General features: G+C 36.5%; 2 long non-coding RNA genes across 11 annotated transcripts in view; one reads left to right on the plus strand and one right to left on the minus strand.

Moving 5' to 3' along the window:
• Nucleotides 1–1,332: 1,332 nt before the first annotated feature.
• LOC148253421 (uncharacterized) lies at nucleotides 1,333–4,013 on the plus strand. The gene is made up of 2 exons (XR_015812823.1): nucleotides 1,333–1,960; nucleotides 3,689–4,013. It is a non-coding gene; the product is annotated as an uncharacterized LOC148253421 (long non-coding RNA).
• Nucleotides 4,014–4,891: 878 nt separating this feature from the next.
• LOC148253422 (uncharacterized) overlaps nucleotides 4,892–19,044 on the minus strand; it is a 40,777-nt gene continuing 26,624 nt past the window's right edge. For 9 of the 10 annotated variants that reach the window (XR_015821546.1, XR_015821537.1, XR_015821538.1 and 6 more), the window contains one exon: nucleotides 4,892–5,596. This is a non-coding gene — a long non-coding RNA (uncharacterized LOC148253422). Of the gene's footprint in view, nucleotides 5,597–15,966; nucleotides 16,452–19,044 lie in introns of those variants that run through there. The other variant, XR_015821547.1, reaches the window with a different exon arrangement.

The following is a 19,044-nucleotide window of genomic DNA, read 5'->3' on the forward strand; positions in this document are numbered from 1 at the left end:
AGAATGTACAATGATTTGAAATGCCAATACTGGTGGCCCAATATAAAGAGGAATATGGCTAAATACGTCTTTTGATGTCCCACATTCCAAAGGATCAGGGCCGAGCATCTGATGCCTTGTGGACTTTTATAAAATCTTTTTGTCCCCGAGTGGAAGTGGGAGTATGTCTCTACAGAATTCATCATAAGACTACCCAAGACTAGTGCCAACCACGATGCCATCAGAATCCTTATAGATCAATTGATCAAGACAGCTCGCTTCCTTGCATTAAGACCACCAACTCAACTATGAAATTAGTCCGACTGTTCATTGAAGAAGTTGTCTGACTTCACGGCATCCTTACCTCTGTGGTGTTAGGCAGAGACCCTTATTTCACGCTGTACTTTTGGAATAGCTTCCAAAAAGCCATCAGTTCTGCTTTATACCTCAGCACTACCGAATATTTCCACACTATTGGTCAAATGAAACAGATTATCTTGACCTTGGAAGACATGTTACGCGTTTGCCCTTTAGATTTTAGTAGCTATTGTGATCAACATCTATCCCTCTACTAGTTCACTTACAATAACTGTCACCAGTCTAACCTTGGTATGGCTCCCTTCAAGGCCTTTTATGGTAGACTTTGTTGATCCCCAACACGTCACAATAAGGTTGGGAATAGATGCCTTCCTGAGTGGGACTGTGTCCATGGAGTTATTGCAAAAAGTTAACACTATCTGGAGACACCTCCTCATTGCCATGAGTCACTAGAAGAGTTATGCAGACAACTGGAAATGGGCCTTAGAGTTTGGAGTCAATGACCATGTCTACCTTAAAGTTTTCCCATGTAGGGCAGGATGGCATGATGGGCAGATAATAAGACTAAGTCCTCGTTTCATTGGACCCCTGAGGATTTTAGAACGTGTAGGCCCTATGGTATACTGCCTCATTCTAACCCCTGGGTATGATACCTTGCATGATGTCTTCCATGTTTCCATGATTCGGAAGCATCTCTATAACCCATCACATAACATTTCGCGCCCGAGAGCCCCTATTTGCTCGAATAACACTTATGCAACATATCCTATGGAGATAATCGAATGGACTGAGGGGATGATATGCGTTCAAGAAGTTTCCATAGTCAAAGTGCACAGGGAACACCACACCCAGGAGAAGGCGACATGGGAAGATGAAAGGGAGATGCAGGATCTATATCTCAACTTGTTTTGAGAAACTTCTACAAATTTAGATTACTAAATTTTTATTAGCTAGGCGGAATATAACATCCTGACTTTTTTATGATTCACAGATTTTAAAACTATGATATTTCTGGCCTACTACCATGTAAAACAATCATTGAAGTTACGAGCCCTTTTATTTTAATTAGTTTTTCCAAAAAAAAAAATCCAAATTATCCCATTTCAGGATAAAAACAATGAAGAAAAAAAAATGACTCAAGAAAACTCGGACCACAACCCATGGCCTACTACTCGCGGTCCCAGAACTGCAGCTCATGACCGCAAAAAGCCTTGTCCGTGCGCATTGTGTGCAGCATGGCACCACAAGTAGCCTGCGCGCACACAGTTTGCGGTGTGGTTGCCGGCACATGTACACAATGTTGTAGCATGCTGTCACCAATGGGACAACCTTGTCCTATCGATCAAAGGTCATGTTTGACCATTTTTTTCTTCTTTTGGCCGTGCTTGCTGGGCCCCAAGTCCACCTCTTCACTCTATTTCGTTGATTTCTGCCAAGTTGTACACATTTAGACTTTTCTTTTTCTATTTAAACCCCTTCTTCTCCATTTCCTCCTCATCATTTTTCCTTCTTCATTTTTTTAATCTTAAAGAAAGAAAGAGGAGAAACTTTTGACAGTTAAGGAGCAAGAAAGAAATGAAAAGTTTGGAGTTTCACAAACTCGTTCGGTGGATTTCTAAAAGCTTTTCCTTCGCTACCAAAAGGCTAAGTCAATCCGATTACAGTAAGAGATTTCTTAGTATTTTATTTTTATGTTTTTAAGTGCTCTTTTTAGATAAATAAAGTAAGGATAACGTAAGATAGTATGAATGCTTGTTGGTGACATATTTTGACTTGTGCTGGTTAATAAATTATTCAGTGATTATAGACTTTGTTTTGAATGAGTGATAAAAGAAAACTCGTTGTTATTAAAATTTTAGATCTTTTAAATTTTTCTTAATTTAATTTCCCAAGTTTTATGTTAATTTTCCCTATTTATTAATTTTCCTTATTAATTATTCATTTAGGTTTTTAAGGACATTTTATTACTTATTTTTACTTAACTTTTATTTTTTGTAATTTTAATGTCTTAATTATTTTATTTTTATCATCTTTTAATTTATTCTAAATTAACTTTACTTCACGATTTCCTTACAATTTCTAAAACCATACCAGTTGTTACTTTTTAATTTCTTTTTATTAAATTTCCAATTTTTGTCCCAAAGGCCCATTATGTCCAAATTGTACAACACGAGAGAGGAATCTCCCTTACTAGGTACATGGCCCAGTGGGCTTCTGTTAAGGTCCCTCGACATGCTTATGCCTATCGATCCAGCATGGCCTGTTGGCCTATATTGCACAAGGCAATTGGCCCATGGGGCATGAGTTGATGTGTAATGGACACATTCACACGCATCCCTTTTTGTCATTTGCAAATGCCTGACAGCATTTCTCACTCGCATAATCAGCAATTGCACAAAAGAATCGTGCCAGAGACGTTTTCAGACAGTTCTGGGTGCTCAAAAAATATCTTCTCCGTGAACCAGCACAGTAAGCACGTGTGTGCATAACAACGATGACACATTGGTGCCTAACACGCTTAACATAAGTAAATTGGCTTCTGTCATTGACCCTATCCCATTTTCCCTTTGCAAATCATCATTCATCTCATTTGTCAATATAAGACCAACATTCACAACATTAAAATCATTCAAAATAATTTATACAAACATCAAAATGCAAACATGAACTCACTAACCCTTTTCTTTTAAAATGTATTTTTGCTTTTGAATTTTTGAAGAGATTTACCGAATGAAATGTCATCTAGAAATCCATATATGCATTTAATAAACTATTACCCACCTTACCTCAAAGGAGTCATAGTTTCAAGTTGAAAATGCACAAGGGAACAGTCGGGTTTTGAAGACTGAAGGAAGGTTCTCCAACATGGTGAAGCTGTTATAAAAAGTTATAATTAATTTCCTGTTTTTAGAGTATTTAATTGGTTTAGCCGATTTCTAACAAGTTTTTATGATCCTATTATAATTTCAGACTACATAAAGCTCAATAGATTAACTAAATGGAAGAGAAAAACAAAAGGATAGTAACCTAACTGCTTGGTCTGCAACTTCTGAAAAATTTTGGGAAAAATTGCTTTGTTTGAAGCCTTCTACACTATTTCTGAAATCCTAACATCGGTGAGGGCTGTGTTCAAGTCTAGGGAGAAATGGAAGGATGTATTCCAGAAAAATTGAAGGCTTATCTCAAACATAAACCAACTTCAGGCTCCCAACCTCACTCGAACACCAGTTTCGTTTTTCCTAAATCCCTCACTAACGAAGTCTCTAATTACTCTCAACTTACTAATTTTCTTGCTATTTTGTTTTTTGGTTGAATGAATGAAGGAGTTATTAGGGTTGAAGAGGCTTTTAAGGGAATGTCCAGCTAATACAAACCTTCTATTCACATGCAGCCGCTCCCAACCGTTGATGAGAGGAAATGACCGGCAGTAAGTTGTAGAAAGAAGCTGGAGTTGTAATATCTAGCTGGCCAAAAGCTTGTCACTGCCAGGTGGTTGAGGCACTAATACTTTTCCATGTAGTGGTGTCCAATCAGGCAAGGCCAAAAATGGATTCATGCACGCTTGTCGTTCCCTAGGCAAGGTCCATGGGCACAATCTGCGGGTGTAGGATTTGTGCCTCCTGCGAGTTTGCAAGCAAAACATAGAAAGTTGTTTTGCATGTTCACGTGATTTCGCGGGCTAGTGGATCTGTGGATTTGGAATTTTGTCTTTGGAATTTCACGGGCTGGAATCTTATGGAAAGAAAATTCCCCACAACCCGCAAAGTTCAATTCATTTTAGGAATTAATTTTATCCATCAAATTATGTCAAATTTAATTAAAATAGAGTAAAACAAAATAAAAAATCAAAATGCATAATTCTTACAAAACACAATTACATGAAATACCTCATTCATTAAATAAATATGTACAGTAATCTACAACTGGTGGTTACAGTTTTGATGTACAGCCTAGGATCAACACATGCAATTCAAAACCTTAAATATAATATTAATATGTAGAAACTTAAATATTTAAATAAACTATTTCTATTTAACTCACAATCAATGATATAAATGTCACACTAAGGCATTTGGAAATAAAGAATTTAAAATTGAAAAGATGCCACAGGCTTAACTCGATAAGTAGATTCAATTCTTTGTTCAACAACACAGATGAAGAACATCCCAAAAAAACTCACAATTAGTAAAGCTAAAATTGACAAGCTAGGGGCGAGCCCTTTTTACAAGCATCCACCAAATTAATTCTAATTCAATTTAGAGATTTAAATCCTAATGGAAATCTTAATATAACTAATTAATTCTAATTCAATTTAGAGATTTAAATCCTAATGGAAATCTTAATATAACTTTACCTACGAAACAACTAAAATAATAATTAAAAGACTAGAGTTTAAATAAAATATGAACTCTTCTCTCTTAGAAGAATTCCTTGGTGTGGCTGAACACTAATTCCTTGTTGCCATCAGATTGTACCTTTAATTATCTAATTAATTTACGAGGAAGTGTTTGTGTTGAAGATGCTCAAAAATTCTTTCATTTTTAAGTAGGATTCAAATGCTTTCTTCAAGTAGAATTCCAAAGAGGAATTTGACTAGTAGAAGTGTCCTTCCCTTGATTTTCCTTTGTTCTTTTAGGACTCTCATTCTTTAAAATATGAATTTTTGAATAACAAAAGTTGAAATAGAAGTCCAACACGTAGCTCTAGGGTTTATCTTTCCTCTTGCTACAAATTCCAATACAACTTGAAGTAGGGATCTGACTTCACCTCAGGTTCTTCCCTCCATGTTTGCAGGTTGGTGAAGACTCCTCACAGGGCAAGTTTTCTTTCACGGGAAAGAGCCATTTTTCCATCTTCCTCTCAGCCACATGATATAATAATATCCACACATGCCCATGTTTTCTTGAATCTTTATTGGCCCTCCCAAGCTTCCTCTTCACTAATCCAATCTTAAAAAAAAGACTGAAGACTTGTTGAAGTTTCTTGGACCTAGATCTTGTAATTGAGCTTATGGGTATCATTATTCTTCTTCCAAGTTCTCCAAGTCCATCTTCATGAACATTCTTAGGCTCATCTTGATGTTGGGCTTTTTGGAAACATGGATCTTAGCCGACATTCTTGGCCTCTCTCTATTCAATGTCATGGGAGTTTTTAAGGGGATAAGAATCCTCCATCTCGTAGGCGCAGGCGAGGGTGACAATCCCAGTGGTTTCTTATCTATCATTCTGAGTTTCTTCATGGCTCCTTGGCTCACATTATACCCTCCCTTCTTTAAATGTGTTCCTTCTTGAATCATCACCTACATAAGAAGGAGAAAGCTTAGAAACATTAAAGGTAATAGACACACAACAACTCTTATCTCAAGAAAATATATGTATGTATCTATATGGGAGAAAAATAATTAAAAAGATGTTGAAATAATAAAAGAATTAATAAAATTCTAATTACTTAAACTGAGATGAGAGTTTGAAAAAAAGAGATAACTAAATTAAATTAATAAGAAGAATGAAATGTAAAATTTAGGTTAATAAATACTAACAATAAATAATTAAAATAAGTACAAAATAAAGGTTAACTGTAAAATTGAAAGTGTCCTTTAAAAGATGAGGAAACTCATTTAGCAAGTATCAAAGAGGGAGGGTGCAAGGGTAAAATCTATAGTGAACCCTACTGTGGATACAGCCTCAACCAGATGTGGTTGGGAAGTCCCATGCTAGATAGGGTTGGGAAATGATTTGTGGTACTCATATAGGTTGAGGTATGAGATATGAGGACGATCGATGATATGTGGTACTCATATAGGTTGATATGAGAGGATGGTAGATAATCTGTGGCGCTCATATAGGTTGACGTATGAGAAAGTTATGGATATGTTTGAGTATTCACATGTAGAGGGGATCCTTATAGACCCTCAATGATACCGGTAAAAACGACATCATGCGATAGAACTTAAAAAGTAAATAAACTTTAATAGTAAAATGAAATGGTTAAAGGAAAATGATTAAATCTTATTGATATGTATAACATATGTATATGGATATGTTCTCATTATAATCAACTAATGAGAATAGAAGTGTTTGTTAATGAATATGAAAAGGTCTACTTGTGAGAACAAAAATACTTATAATGAGTAAGGAAAGTTATAACGAAAAGGCAAAACGAAAGATAATGTTTAGTTATCTTGAATAAAATTTAAATGGCCCAAAAAATGATAAGGATACAGGAAAAGAAGGAATAGTAATTGATCGAGTACAAGAGGAATTAAGATAGGACATAATAGGATTATCAGGTTAGAGATAGAACTTACAAAAGAAATGAAATGAGAAACTTAAAAAGGTTTTGATGATTGTTTCTACAACTCTTTGATGAGTCATTATGGTTTTTTGTTATTGTTTCTTTACTAAGTTAGTGTAGCATAGCCAACTCATTATTTATGTCTTTCATATCACGACACCCAAGACTCCGCTCTTGAACAATGAGGGATTCGTTAAAAGATTTTTAATTTTGCTTTAGATAAAATAATAGTGTGCATAAATGTCAATTTTTTTAAGGGCATAATTAGGTCAATTACTGCCTAACGGAAGGAATTTTGTTGAGTTATAATGAAACTATAAAAATAGGAGTTAATTCCAAAAAGGCCCCTAATTGAGCTTATTTTGCACAAGGAAGTTCATTTGTACATGATTAAGCCTTGGGCAAGACTTGTGTCCTGGCAGCGGCAGCAAATATTATTTTAAGACCCTGAAATGAGTTAGGACGCTATTGGCTAAACTATTATTTTTACTTCATTAAGACATAGTGAAGTACCTAAAAAGAGTTACTGGAAAATACTCTCCCTTACTTTTCACTTGTGTTTACGCTCACCTCAGAGTCTCAACTCTCAACCTTCTTCCCTTAAGTTGAGTGTCGAGATTGAGTTTTCTTGAATTAATGTATTCAAGATTGTCTTTAAGACTCTACAAGGAATTCTAAAGGGATCTCCTTTCAAGAAGCTTGGATTTAAGCATACGAATAGAGAAGATGTGATATAAACCTGAATCATAAAAAATGAAGCTCCAACCGACTAGCTTTGATTCCTCATGAAGTTCCCAGCCAAAAAAATATCAAGAATCATCAAGATGATGGTTTGAGAGACTTAGAAAGAAAGATTCAAGTTCTAGAAGGTCTTGTTACCCGAACACAATCCAAGAATCTCCAAAAGGCCTTCAATCTTATTATCTAAGAGTGGATCACCTAAGAAATAGAATTTAGAGCTCAAGAAATAGTAAAAAAGAGTTTAAGAAAGCAAGAAGAGTCTTAGTCATCTTGGCCATGCATGATCTTTATCTTGGAGATCCATGGCCAAAAGGAAGGGGAGGATTTTCATCCCACCCAAGTGGGTTCTAAAGTCTTTTCCTTGGAAAGGCTTAATGACTCATGATCAAACTCCAAAAAAATTGCAAGAAAAAGCTACAGATCAATTTCGAACATAAGAAACAGAAAAAAATAAAAAAAGTAATGAAGGATGAGAGAACTTCTCAATAGTAATATGGCACCCAACCCGAGAAGAACATGGAGTTTTTTTTCTTAATCACCGACTCCTTTCAGGTTTTCCTAATCAAAATAAAAGTATAAAATCAAATGAGAGAAAATACCTAAACATATTCAAAATTGGATATCTAACATAAGGAGAAGACTGCATGCAAAGTGGAAGAACTACAATGTAATCTGTTTCCTACCTAATTTTTAAATCCAGTCTTCTACTCCAAATCACAAGGGGAATCCTATCTTCCAGTAGATACTTGCATGCAAAAACAATAAAGAAATAAAAGAATAAGAAGCCAGAGGGGAATCTAATTATCGAGGTTGAGAAGAAGTCCTACAAGCTGCCAAAGGAAGAGATATTTCTTTTTGAGTTTTTTTTTAATTAAGTATTAGTTTCCTATTTGAAGTAGAAATAAAAATTAGATTAGAATATTTAAATCCTTATTCAAGTAGAATAATGGATGACAAGTCTATATAAGGAGGCCATCAACCTTATTTACCTACACACCATTCAACTTATCAATAAAGATTGATATTCTTGCTTTAACTTCTAAGCTTTAAAGAGTGAATTTAGTGAATATGTCTTCGTCTAACTTATTGAGTAAGGAATTGATATAACTTATCGAGCTAAGTCTTGTGGCATCCTTTCAATTCTAATTCCTTGTTTCGTTATTTATAAACTTGATTTTCACTCCCTTGTTGAGTGCGGATCAAGTAGGAGGGGTTTACTAAGAATTTAGAGTTTTTAGTTGCTAATGTATATATGGGGTTCTGGATTGCATTGTTGATCTTAAGTTTTACATCAGTTTATATCCGATCTTACGCTCCAGTAAATCTACTATCTTTAGATTTACTACCTTGCATTTACTTTTTGCATAAAAATTAGCACTTGTTATGTAAGGTGCTAATTCATCCAGTCTCTTTTTAAGGAATTTCCTTATTATTGTTGTTATAGTAAAAAACAAGGGAGAAAAGAAAAGAGAGAAAAAAAGAGAGAGAACAAAAGAAATCTTGAAATAGCAAATTGCCAATCAACCACTATATCAAAATTCAAAAGGGTGCATGATTTCCTTATTTTCCTTTTGCAACATTACATTCATTATCTTACATTAACATTTGCATAACAGAAATTCAAGTGAGTCCTAGAGTGCAACCATCATTAGGGTAGAATAATTAGGTAACGTTCTAGTTATATCCATAGAGGTTAATCGGATTCTCGACACTTTAATTCCATAATTGTGTTTCTTCTACTTCTAGTTTCATTTTTTCTTGAGTGCTTTAGTTCCATTATGCATCTAAGTGGTTAATTGTATCCTAACTACCTAGCTATAAGCATAAAAGCATCATATATTCTTCCTCCGTATGGTTACTGCTAAACGTTTAGTGAATAAGATCCTTTTTAGGATTCTTTGCCGAGTCTTAAAGACAACCTTGCTTATCTTGATTCAAGAGATCCAATTTCGACATTCAACTTGATGGAAAAAGATAGGAAAGGTAAACACGTGTGGTTGTGAGGTAGTGATTTCTTTTCTTTTCTCATTAACATCTTTTTGCCAATATGTCTTGGCCTAGTGAAGCCAATCGACATATGACATTAGAAGAATCCATAAAGGCTAGGATTGATGACATGTATAACAAACTGAGCTTAGCTATTCAAGGCATAACAACAAGGATGGATAAGAGAGCTGGAGGAAGGAACTATGAATCCCATATGCTAATTAAGGAAAATGAGTATCAAATGCAGATTCAGAATGACAACTGCATGATAAAATTTTATGCAGTGAAACAATTAATACAAATCTCTTATAAATATATGTATGAGTTCCAATTACATACATATAACTGAGGCCTGAAGTGGCTACAAAATACAAAAAAACACAACACAAAAGAATGTCACTTCTATCACTCTGCTATTGGACTCATAAGAGTGCGAAAACAATCATGCACTCAAATTTTGTGGATTCACTGGATCCTCATAGATTTCCAATGGTAGGTCAGCTTGCGGTTCCTCATTTTCTTCCTCATCTAGGGGGATGGAAAGAGTGAGTTCTACATACTCAGTAAGGAAAACAATATTAAATTAACATTTTAAGGTTTTAAAGGTGAATTATTTTAACTTAAAAGCTTACCATTTGGCCATCTCATAAACCGATCTTATATTATGAAAGTAATTTATTTATTAAGAAAATAGTACATTAATATGAATAAATCAAATGAATCATAAAATGCTCAGATTTTCGTGTCATGCTTTGTGAAGTTGTTATAACTTCTATCTTTGAAAGCAGATACAAATTTTCAACTACCCAAGTGGAATGACCAGATCAGATACAGATACGATAATTTGCTCAGACACATTTTTGGCTGGCCAAACCATGGTACGATCTATGACCACGACTGTACCAACCATAGTGGCCCTATCAGATATCTACAGTCACAATAATACCTAGCCAAGGGTGACCCCTAACAGATATTCGCGTTACCACTCTCGTCAAAGGGTACGTCTTCATCCACTAGGAGCAGTCCTCTTACGTTTTTATAGACCAGATGAGGGAGGAAAAAACAGATACCCCAAAGGGCTAGGGGAACAAATATTCCTCAGAGATTAAAAGCCTAACGAGACACTTGATACAATATGCATGTCAACATAGATATATATTTCGGACCATTCAGGCTTTATTTCACTTTTTTTTTTCTTTTTATTCTTTATTTTTACCAGGTAATAATTCTTACTTCATATTATATTTTATTACATACAAATCATCAAGTATCTATGATTCATATAACATGTTTGAAAACAAGAAAAATTCGACTTATCTGAACTATAAACACAAAGGCATACAAGCAAGCAAAATCAAAATCGTCATGTTTAATAATTTTATTTTATCAAAAATATCCCTTAAGATATCAAAATAAATAGTAAATTCCTTTCCAAAACCTTTATATTTTCTCATTCACCGCTCCTCTTTTCTTTTTCTCCTTCTCCCACTAGATCACTCTCTCTCTCATTTTCTCTCTCTAAGTCTAAAAAAATGGAAGAATTGAAGTGTAGGGAAGAATGGGGTGGGAAGGCTATTTATAGAATTTTAAAACTGTTGGATTCGCATCAAGTGGTGAAATCTGGTGAAGAAAGAGGAAAAAAAGATGCTCGGCACGAAAAATGAGGGAGGAGGGCCTCCTCTACTGGCGGTAGTGGTGCGCCACTTGAGGCGACATTGGTGCATTGCCCAAGGAAGTAGTGCCTCGGTCGGCGCACTATAGGCTAGCCTGCGAGCGCACAGGCCTCTTGCTGCGCATGCAGGCCTACTGCGTGCAGGCCCCAAGTGCACAGGCCCTAAGCGCGCAAAGCCTATTCGCGTAGGTCTGCGGCACGGACATGCACACACAATTTGCGGCGCCTGTCCACGTGCGAGGTGAAAGACGGACAACCCACCTATGCACAACAAGATGCACGCATGACCTTTCCCCATGCCATGCAAGCTGTGCGCACGTCCTGCGGATGTTGTACACGTGCCCACGGTGTGCAGCATATGCGCGGGCAGCTCTGTTTCCCCGCAGGATTTCTTCCCGTTTCACTATTTTTTCAATTTTTTCCAATTTTTTAAAATTAAATTAAACAAAGTTAAATGCAAATTAAATAATAAAAATAAAAATAAAAATCAAATCAAATCAAATAGATGTAAAATAATTAAAAATCAACCAGATTTACGAATTACAATAAATAATATGTAGTGTAATTTAAGTCATTTTAATGCGGCCAAAGGCCCAAACAATTAGGGTTTTCTAAATTAATTAAGCATAACGGTGGACGGAGTGTTACATCCCCCCCACCTTAAAAAATTTTGTCCCTAAATTTGTCTCAAACATATCCAAATACTTCTCCCTTATCTCGCTCTCTAACTCCCACGTGGCTTCCTCCGATGTATGATGCTGCCATCGCACCTTCACCATGGAAATTATCTTGTTACAAAAGACCTTATCGGTCCAACCAAGAATCTCCGTGGGAGTCTCCTCATAAGTCATGTTGGCTTGTACCTACACCTCATCGCGAGGAATAATATGAGAGATCAGGGTGGTACTTATTAAGCATCGAGATGTGAAAGACGTCACATAGACCCTTAAATTCTTGAAATAGAGTGAGGTGGTATGCCATGTGTCCAATGCGCTTGATGATCCAAAGAGGTCACACATAATGAGGGCTCAACTTCCCTCTATTCCCGAACCACATCTTTCCCCTATAGAAGAAAACCTTGAGGAAGACCTGATCTCCTACAGCAAACTCTGAGGGTCTCCTATGATTATCGGCGTAACTCTTTTGACAGCTCTGGGCAGTGGCCAAGTTCTTACGGATGATTGTGACCTTCTAAATTATCTCCTGAACTAAGTCTGGTCCTAAATGGTGCTGGTTTCTAACTTCACTCTAACAAGTAGGAGAATGATAAGGCCTTCCATACAGTGCTTCATACGGGGCCATGCCAATGCTGGAATGATAATTGTAATCGTAAGCAAATTCATAAAGGGGAAGATACTTATACTAGTTATCACCGAAGTCGAGAGTGTAAGCACCAAACATGTCTTCTAATGTTTAGATCGTATGTTTTGACTGACCATCCATTTAGGAATGATGAGCGGTATTGAAATACAACCCAGACCTTAGAGTTTCCTAGAAGTTGTTCCAGCAGTGGGAAATAAACCGAGGATCACGGTCGGACACAATGAATGAGGGAGCACTATAAAGTCAAACAATATTATCAATATATAAGCAAGCTAACTTACTGGTGGAGTCAGTGGTTCTGATGGACAGAAAATGGTCGGTCTTGGTCAGTCTGTCGATGATGACCTAGATAGTGTTTTGACCAGAATAGATCCTGGGTAATTCTGTAACAAAATCCATAGTTAAATCCATTCAGGAATTGGAAGACCTTGTAACAAACCATTGGGTCTCTGATGTTCTACCTTAACCCACAAATAAGTAAGGCATCGAGAGATACCATTAACCATATCCCTCTTCATTCCTGGCCACCAGTACTGACACTTTAAGTCTCGGTACATTTTATTCCTTTCAAGATTACTGGATAGCTTGGAAGCGTGGGAGATCTTGAGAACATCAGCCCTTACAACAATGGGGACCCAAATTCGGTTATAGAATCTGAACAGTCTATCATCTGAAATCTTGAAATTAGGAGATTTATCAGAAGTGAACTTACCTAGATTCTTGGTGAGTTTTGGGTTCGTAGATTGAGTTTTCAAGATTTTCATAAAAAGATCCAGCAGCGATCGGATCTGGGCAAGATAGGTGTCTCTGCCGTAATAGCTAAGGCAGAGAGACTGTGTAAGGTCCATCAATTTCTAATTGGAGACCATTGTTTGAGCCAACACAGCAGACTCCTTTCAGCTGAGTACATCGACGACCATATTTTCTCTCCTGTGGTGATAGATGATCTTCAAGTCATAGTCCTTTAAAAGATCTATCCAGTATCTCTGTCTCATGTTTAACTCCTTCTGTAACAAGATGTACTTTTAACTCTTACGGTCAGTATAAATTTCAAAGGTCTGCCTATACAGGTAATGACACCATATCTTCAGGGTAAAGATAATGGTTGCTAGTTCCAGGTCGTGAGTAGGATAGTTCTGCTCATGAGGTTTTAATTGTCGGGACCCATAAGTGACTACTCTATCGTGCTGCATCAAGACACACCCTAAGATAATATGAGATGCATTGCATTAGACCTGAAATCTTTTTGTATTGTCGGGGAGGATTAACACAGGAGCAGAGGTGAGACGATGCTTCAATTCCATAAAGCTTTCAGTACACTAAAAATTTCAAATGACGGTACCCCCTTTCGGGTAAGTTAGGTCAATGGGGCGGTAATCTTAGAGAATCCATTAATGAACCGTCAGTAATAACTTACCAAGCCAAGGAAACTATGTACCTCAGCCACATTGGTGGCCAGATTCTTGTTACTACCGTTTTCACCTTGGATATGTCTACGAAAACTCTTTCACTCGAAATTACATCTCCAAGAAAGAAAACTCAATCCAACCAGAAAGAGTATTTGCTCAGTTTAGCGTATAGTTGGTTCTGATGAAGAGTCTCCAACACTTCAGTCAAGTGCACTGTATGTTCTCAAAGGCTTTTGGAATACACTAGGATGTCATCAATAAAAATGATGATGTATTGATCTAGTGCATGTCGAAAAACTCTGTTTATTAGGTCCATGAAAGCTGTAGGGGCATTGATTAATCCAAACGCCACTCCCTTGAACTCATACAAACTGTACCTATACCGAAAAGTGGTCTTCAGAATATCTTCTTCTTTGACTCTCGACTGGTGGTATCCCATCATGAGATTGATCTTAGAGAGGACTGTAGCTCCTCATAGTTGATCGAAGAAGTCATTGATTTGAGGTAATGGGTACTTGCTTTTAACGTTCACTTGATTGATTTCTTGGTAGTCCATATCGAGTCTGAGGAAACCATCATTTTCTTCACGAATAATGGCAGAGCGCCCTTAGGAGAATGACTAGAGTGAATAAACTTATGGGTAGTAAGGTTAGAAAGCTGATGTTCCAGCACTACTAGCTCAGCACGACTCATACAATAGGTAGGCTTTGAGATTAGTTGGGTTCCAAGCAGCAATTCAATTAAGAGCTCTACTTTTCGCGGGGGAGGTAGACCAGGAAGTTCGGTGGGAAAGACATATGAAAAGTTACAAACAATTGGTATGGCACATACAGCAGGATCAACACCCATATTCTTCTTCATTCAATGGTTAGGAAAAATAATAATGAAAATTTTATTCCTTTATTTGAGACCATAAAATTACAAATTTACTTTTACAATCAATTATAGCTCTATACTTTTCCAACCAATCTATTCCTAATATCACATCAAATCCTACAAAATCTAACAGTGTTAGATTTATAAATACCTCTATTCCTTAAGCTTTTATCCTACAGTCTTTATATACACAATGAGCCTCTAGCAGTCCCCTAGAGGGAGTTTCTACTATTAATGTTTCTGTCAAAGGTTCTAGTCTAAAATCAAGATTACAAGTAAATGTACAAAAAATAAAAGAGTGAGTAGCATTTGTATCGATCAGAGCCTTGGCAAAAGTGTCATAATAGAAAACATAACTTAGATAAGAACAGGAGTAGGAAGAGCACCGGATTCATCTAAGTGGTATACACGACCTTGTGCTATAGGCTAGGCAATGCCCTTTGGTTGCTGGGGGCAGTCCTTTATAAGGTGTTGGGTGCTTCTGCACTGATAACAGGCATGATTGAGACAATGGTAGGTCACCATATGAGCGACCACAATGTTGATAAGGTTGGTTAGGTCAAGTAGGTTGAATTATAGGTGGAGGTAAAGTAGGGAGAAGGGCAACTCTAGTTCGTTTATCACAGTGGCTACTTACTGGGTCAGGTAATCTCCTCCTAAGCTGCTGGGGTTATTATTGGGTACGAACTCGGGCAATGCGTTAGTATTTGGCCGAGATGAGATCTTTGACAAACTGGGCATGTTTGAGCACCTTCACATACGAGATAGGTCTCAGCATTGCGACCCGATCATAGATGTCGACACGAAGGTCCTTGAGAAACTTCTTAACTTTTCGGCTCTTAGGGATAACCATTAGAGGGGCAAACCTAGACAGTTGAACAAAACAAATTGCATACTGGGCAACCAGACTCCCTTGGTGCAGGTCCTGAAATTTCTCCTCTTTCTTTTCTCAAACATAGGCAGGGAAGAAGTTATCAAAGAATGCATCCATGAAAACTTCCCAGGTGGTAGGGGTAAGTAGGACTTCCTTTTTAAGTCATTACCAGTGTTCTGCTTCACCGTTTAGCATGAAGGCTACAACGGGAACTTTTTGTTCCTCAATCAAGTCTAGAACATAGAAGAGCTTCTCTATCTGTAGGATCCAAGCTTTAGCTACTAAGGGATCAGGGCCACTTTCAAAGTATGGGGTGTTAAGTTTCCTAAACTCTGCTATGTTATGGGAAATAGATCTCTCAGTGTTTTGAAATTTGAAGGTAGTATGTGGAAAAGGGTTGGCTTGATTTTATCCTACGGCTGTAGTTAATTCTTGGATAGCTCGGAAGAGTTCGACAAATTCAGCCCTGGTGAGTGATCTAGGGCTTCAGGTCACTCAGTATGCTATATGGATGGTCTTCCTCGTGTCATTCCTACAAAAGAAAGGAAGACACGAGTTGGTGGTCTAGTTTTGAAAAGAGGACTTATTTTTCCTAGGTACTCTAAAGGGCTTTTTCTACCTAAGGCCTCAATGTAAGGGATTTGATATGCAATTATTCTACTCTGATACCATCTATGACATCCCATATGCTAATTAAGGTAAATGGGTGTCAGATACAGATTCAGAATAATGAGTGCATGATAAAATTTTATGCAGTGAAATAATTAATACAAATCCCTTACAAATATATAACTGAGGCCTAAAGTGGTTATAAAATACAAATAGAAAAACAAAACACAAAATAATGCCACTTCTTTCATTATGCTATTGGACTCATTAGAGTGCGGAAACAATCATGCACTCAGATTTTGTGGATCGACGGGATCCTCATAGACTTCCAAGAGTAGGTCAACTTACGGTTCCTCATTTTCTTCTTTATCTGAGAGAGATGGGAAAAGTGAGTTCCATATGCTCAGTAAGAAAAACAGTATTAAATTAACATAGGAAGGTTTTAAAAGTGAATTATTTTAACTTAAAAGTTTATTTTTTAGACACCTCGTACATCGATCTTATATTATGAAAATAATTTATTTATTAAGAAAACAATACACTAATATGAACAAATCAAGCATATATCATGTAAGATAATAGAGGAAATCAAATAAATCGTGAAATGCTCAACTTTTCGTGTCATACTTCCTGTGAAGTCGTTACAACTTCCATCTTTGAAAGCAAATACAGATTTTCAACTACCCAAGTGGAATGACCAGATCAGATACAGATATGGCAATTTGCTTAGGTCCATTTCTAGCTAGCCAAAACATGGTACGATCCACGACCACAACCGTACCAACCATAATGACCTTATCAGATATCTACAGTCACGATAATATTTAGCAAAGGGTGACCTCTAATAGATATTCGTGTTACCACTCTCGTTAGAGGGTACACCATTATCCACTGGGAGAGGTCCTCTTATGTCTTTCCAGACCAGATGGGGGAGGAAAAAACATACACCTCTCAGAGATAAAAAGCCTAACGAGACACTTGATGGAATATGTATGTCAATACAGATATATATATTGGACCATTCACGCTTCATTCCATTTTTTTCTTTTTTTTTATTTTTACCAATAAATAAAATTAAATGCAAATTAAATAAAATTAAATAGAAGCAAAATAATTAAAAATCAACTAGATTTATGAATTACGATAAATAATATGCGGTGTAATTTAAATAAGTTTAATGCGGCCAAAGGCCTAATCAATTGAGGTTCCAAATTAATTAAGCACAATAATGAGCGGGGTGTTACAGGAACCATAGTCATCCTAGATGCCAGCACCTCTAGGATGATTATGAGTCCTATGGAAATAATAGTGAAGTTGATAGAATAGAGGTTCGGAGGGAAGATGGTGACATCAGATCCATCAAGATACATATACTGTCATTGAGAGGCAAGAATGATGCAGAGACCTTCCTTGAGTTGGAATAGAAGGTAGAGTTGATCTTTGACTACCACAACTATAGTGAACCTAAGAAAGTGAAGCTAGCAATAGTTGAGTTCACAGATTATGCATTTATTTTGTGCGATGAATTGATCGCCCTTATGAGAAGAGACAGAGATCAACCTGTATACACCTGGAGAGATATGAAGTCTATCATAAGAAAATTGTTTGTTCCATCTTATTATGATAGGAAATTATACCAGAAGCTCCAACAATTGACCCAAGAATCCAGGTACGTGAAAGACTACCACAAGGATATAGAGACGGCAATGATTAGGGCAAAAGTTTATGAGAGTCCAAAAGCCACCATGGCTAGATTTTTGAGTGGTCTAAATAAGGAGATTGTCAACGTTGTGGAGCTACATTACTATATAGATCTAGAAAAAATGGTGAACATGGCTATGAAGATTGAGAGGCAACTGAAGAACAGGGGTTCCTCTAGAGGAAATTACTAGTCATTGCCTCAATATAGTTCTAAACAGTCCAAAAGGGAAGAGAGGAAGAGGTTTGAAGAAAGGAGGGACAAGTCCAGCTCTACTGAATCTAAAGATACCCGAAACTAGTTATTACTACTCAAAAACAAAGTTCTATTAAGTATTTTAGGTGTCTTGGAGTTGGACACATAACCTCCCAATGCTCCAACAAAAAGATCATGTTATTACATGATGATGGCGAGATAAAGAGTGTCAGTGAGTACAATAATGATGATGATGGCAAAAGATCACTAGATGATTGTGAAGACAGTTTAACAACCCCAGTGCAAGGTGAGAGCTTAGTTGTTAGGAGAGCACTAAGTATGCAATCAAATGAAACGAATAATGATCAAAGAGAAAATATCTTCCACACTAGATGCCATGTGAATAGGAAGGTATTCCGTTTGATCATAGATTTGGGCAATTATGCCAATGTTGCCAGTACACTGCTAGTTGACATGTTAGGATTGTCATGCACTAAACATCCTAATCCTTATTTAATATATTGGCTCAATGAGTGTGGAGAGTCAAAGTAAACAATCAAGTCAAAATTCCCTTCTCCATAGACAAGTATAAAAATAAGGTAGTTATAACACCCTGAATCTTTGCACTTTAGTGTATGGTCAAAATTCTACTAATTTAGGCTAATAGCTATTTTAAATTTTTCTTGGTAATTAATTTATTTGTATTTTAAATTATTAATATTTCTGTATTTTAATTTTTCCCACGTTTTATGTGATTAAATTTAATTTGTTTATTTAAAATATTTAAATTTGATTTTATCTTTAATTTATAATTATGAATTTAAAAAAAAATAAAATAAAATAAATTAAGAGGTGGAAAAGAGAGAAAAAAAAAAGAAAAGAAATAAAAGAAAGTAAATAAAGAAAAGAAAAGAAAACCAAAAAGAGGAGAAGCCCTATACCCCTATGCCTCGCCCATGCCTTGTGGGTCGCACGGTCAACCATTCCTCACCCACTCCTTGCCCACCTCTCAACCACCAACTTGGATGCTTGCCATGTCGTGCATATCCAAGCATTCTCCATGCCTATT

The sequence above is a fragment of the Carica papaya genome, chromosome 6 (genome assembly GCF_054855325.1).
Source record: "Carica papaya isolate Zhongbai chromosome 6, ASM5485532v1, whole genome shotgun sequence".
NCBI lineage: Eukaryota > Viridiplantae > Streptophyta > Magnoliopsida > Brassicales > Caricaceae > Carica > Carica papaya.